Here is a 4,819-nt window from a genome sequence, read left to right on the forward strand (position 1 = left end):
AGAGAGAAACAAGTGAAGAAGATGAAAGGATAAATGGAATCTTCCCACAATTCCACAATTGTCATTTTAACCAGGCCCATCCCCCTGGAGGCATTTTACTTGCTGTAGGGCAGGGCAAGATTGTGACCTTTGTAATGTCACAGTTCCTGGATCACATACAGCCCTGACATCACATCCTTCATCTTTCAGCCAGCATACCAGATCTGTAACCACCCTCCATTAGTCCCCTGTGGGTGCATGTACATGACCGCAATTTTCCTCAGCGTCAATAAATCAATATGTGCTCTATGCACGATTCATGCGACTCTTCATTTACTACAAGGAATGCTTTTCATTCTATTCGTGTTGCAAAGAAAAAGCTAACACATAGGCTGTCTAAATTCCTGTGCATCCATAGCATGCACTGAATTGGATAAAAAACGAACTTCTCAAACTTTGATGAATTACATTCTGTAGGTATACAGGAGTAAATTCATTCCTAGATATACTACACCCACCCTTGACCTTCAACAAGTCAACAATCAGGTGACAAATAAGCCACAAGGAACAGCTTTCTTGTTACCTATACTTGAAAAAAAGAGGTGCCTGCCTTTTTTTTATGTCAAAACATTGTAGAATGTTATTCTGTTCCAGTGGGTCCCCATATTCAGTGACCTCACAAAAGAATGATCAATTTTACTTTTAGCAATTCATTTTTATATATTTTATATATTTTTTATATTTACACTACAGTTGAACTGTTTGAGGTTAATACGATTTTTTTTTTAAGAAATCGATACTTTCATTCAGCAAGGATGCACTAAGATGTTGGAGAAGATTTCTATTTGAAATGAATACTGTTCTTTTAAACTTTATCAAAATTATAAACAAATAAATAAAACATTTATAAAATGTATCAGAATTCTGAACAAATATATTTTGCCGCACAATTGTTTTCAACATTAATAATAAGATGCTTTAAGTCTCTTGTAAAGTAATTTTTGTAATTTTTACAAAACTCATACATGTGTATTAGCCAGCTAGATAACATTATCTTGGTGACAATTCAGCAGAATTTACAACAACAATGTATAATTCATCACAGAAAACCAAACACTGATGCACAAGATGTACGATTTTCAGTAGATGCAGCACTGGCCCAAAAGGACAAGTGACAGCCTTGTTCTTTAAAATATAATGTCAACAACTGGAATATGATCAGCATATGAATCATGATTAGCTCAGATCTTTTTGTTTGGTCCGAGTTAATTGTGGCTCTCTATAATAATGTATGACATTTACGACCAACTCCCTAAACATTTTGTGGAAACGTGCTGCCCTCTGAGGCATAAAAGTGCATCTCCTTTCCCTTTGCAGATAAAACTTCCTGTCTGGTTTGATACAGAAGCCGCTGTGGATGGCTCTGTAAATAACTTCACCCAGTGGCTTTACCAACTTCCAATAGTGAGAGAATACTTGATTTGTTTGAGGCTCTGCCAATATTAACAGAGAAAAATCCAGGCCCAAATACAGTTAGCGGAAATTGGCCAACCCAACAGGAAGCAGGGGAAGAGGAGTTGCCTTACCCTGTGGAAGCCCTATTGACTCTTCTGGCAGCGGGACTGTGTCTCCTAAAAACCCTGCAGGGTCATGGAACAGTATTTGTCACTATGAAGCATGACACACTGTTGAGGGAGTTATTTTAAAACTTTAATATTTTAAAGTCAAACAAGCAGCTATAAAAATACAGCTAAAAATACTCAGACAATGTAATTTTAATAAACAAGTATGACATTATATGTGTGTAAATGTATGTATGTTCAGTCAGATTTATAAAATGTGCATGATTTTATATAATATATATATATATTTATTTATTTTTTTATTTTTTCAGAAAGAGCAGTATTTAGGTTGAGGGTTACCACTTTTTTTATTTTATTTTTCCTAACACAACGTGTAATCAGGGGCAATATCACTGATTTTTGATATCAATACCTCTAATAAATGGATACTTTTTGCATTCTCTGAGAATAAATCTGGTAACTATCTATCTATCTATGACCTATACATTTACATTTATGCACTTGGTAGGTGCCAAGGCTTTTATCCAAAGTTACTAACATTGTATTCAAGCAGTTATAAATATTATCAGTTAATATATAAACTTATAAACTTATTTATTTTGTTCGTAAATAAACTTTCCACATATTATAATACATATTAAGTTATAATCAAAAATATTATATTTATGAGTTATAAATATTATCATCATATAACTGATAAAATGCATAACATTATAATTTATAAATATTACTGATATTAGCTTATATGATACACCTATTTATGCAGTTCATAAATAATTTTTTACACATAATAAATATCAAATTTTTCAGAATTAATTAAAATTTTCAGATGTGTACAGTTCTTATTTTTTCATTTTAGAGTTCACATTCATTTTCATGCTAAATAATTAATCACTATGAGATTATTTGATAAGATGCTAAATATATTTTAATTTGAGAATACTAGGCCTATACTTGACAAGATATCAAAAGAATCAGTGGGCTACTGTTGATTTGGCCATCTTTAGATAGCATTAAACTTGAACAGATTTTACATATACGGTAACACTACAAAAACACTCGAATTTATAAGTCAAAATGTAGTGAAAATCAAGGATTTCAATGCCTTTTGCAGGGACTCAATGACTTAGTGAATCATTTTTGAACCGCTTCATTAATATGAACCGCTCAAACGAACTGATTCAGTAAAATGAATCACTAAACACGAGGCACTACTCCTCAACACTGGAGGACAACACCGCAGACTCACTGGCAATGGATAGAGCATGTAGGTCTGTCCGTTTGACTGCTCATACTTCAAAGTAATGATCATGTTTATGTCTCAATGTGCTCGGAGCTCGTTCCATTTATAAAGCGCAAATTAGTCAGGGAGAATGGGAAGTGGCGGGAAAGTGCTGACTAATGCGGCAGGCAGCCCGACCCAACTCTCTGAGTGACTGAACGACCTTGTGTCGGTCAGGAAGAGACCCCTCCAGCTCACCGGCAGACAGGTGATCTGTCAGCTTCGTGCCGGGGCAGAGCGGGAGGAGAGACACGGCAGACGCTGGAGGACACACTCTCACACATGTGCTCCTCGCTGCAGTTTAATCTGTCACACAAGGACAGTGGTCCTCTAATTCATCATGTGTTTTATTTTGCACGGCACTTAAAGGGTTAGTTCACCCAAAAATGAAAATTCTGTCATTAATTACTCACCCTCGTGTATTTCGAAACCCGTAAGACCTTCGTTCATCTTCGGAACACAATTTAAGATATTTTTAATTGAAATATGAGGGCTCTCTGACCCTCCCATAGATAGCAAGGTAACTACTACGTTCAAGGTCCAGAAAAGTAGCAAGATGATCGACAAAGTAGTCCGTGTGACATCAGTGGTTCAACTGTAAAGTTGAAAATTAAAAGTGCTATATAAATAAAGGTGACTTGACTTGACTTGACAAAGCTATGAGAATACTTTTTTTAAGCAAAGAAAACAAAAATAACGACTTTATTCCACAGTTTCGTCTCTACTGCGTCACTTGTGGACGCACGATGCCTTCTGATGTTCATTCATGTTTATTTCATTATATAACTAGAAAAGAGGAAGAGAAGATCGGTTCACGTGCCGCTTGAACTGAGGCGCTACAGCAATCTGTTACGACACATTAAAGAAACATAAAACTATATTTATTGTTTGAATTTCTTTTAAAAAATTAAAAAATTTGAAAGCTGAGAAATGGTTTCAGAGCCGATCCTCCCTATACGCAAAATACGCAAGCTGCGTAGGTCCCCTGAAACACCAGTGCTCCCCCTTGCTCTCAAAGATGATTTAATTTTAATTTTTAATTTGTTTTTGAATTTGGCCAGCGGTTATGAAAACATGAATGATCAATTATTTGAATGCGGTGCGCTGTCGCCCTTTCTACGTAAAAAACAGTCAAATCATGTAATGTGAATGTTGTACAGTCTTGCTCGAGTCTAAAAAAACCGCGGAAGAGCCACTGTTTCTCAAGCGCTCTCCGCAAGCGCGATTCGAGACGGAGTGAAACATGGACAAATGCGTTTCATTCATTCGTTCATAACTACTCATACCCCTCTCCACTGCCACCCCCTCACCCCCTGCAGACAAATTTTTGCGTAGGGCCCACAGAAGTCTGGGATCGGCACTGTATGGTTTCATACCAAAAGTAACCTGCTTTGTCTTGTTTATTGGCACATTGTCAGTGTGCTCCTTTTTCCGTAATGTATTTTTCACTGAAAACATTTTGTGTGGTGTGAGAGTGGCACAGTTTGTCGAACACACAACACTAACAAAGTGGGGCGTGTCTTTGCAAAGGGTCAATTGCAAGACGTACGGATGTCTATTTGTATGATGTACGAAGTAGCTGCATACAGTGGGTACGGAAAGTATTCAGACCCTCTTAAATGTTTCACTCTTTGTTATATTGCAGCCATTTGCTAAAATCATTTAAGTTAATTTTTTTTCCTCATTAATGTACACACAGCACCCCATATTGACAGAAAAACACAGAATTGTTGACATTTTTGCAGATTTATTAAAAAAGAAAAACTGAAATATCACATGGTCCTAAGTATTCAGACCCTTTGCTCAGTATTTAGTAGAAGCACCCTTTTGATCTAATACAGCCATGAGTCTTTTTGGGAAAGACCCAACAAGTTTTTCACACCTGGATTTGGGAATCCTCTGCCATTCCTCCTTGCAGAGCCTCTCCAGTTCTGGCAGGTTGGATGGTAAACGTTGGTGGACAGCAATTTTTAGG

This window comes from Sinocyclocheilus grahami, unplaced genomic scaffold (assembly GCF_001515645.1).
Source record: "Sinocyclocheilus grahami isolate Dianchi unplaced genomic scaffold, SAMN03320097.WGS_v1.1 scaffold285.1, whole genome shotgun sequence".
NCBI lineage: Eukaryota > Metazoa > Chordata > Actinopteri > Cypriniformes > Cyprinidae > Sinocyclocheilus > Sinocyclocheilus grahami.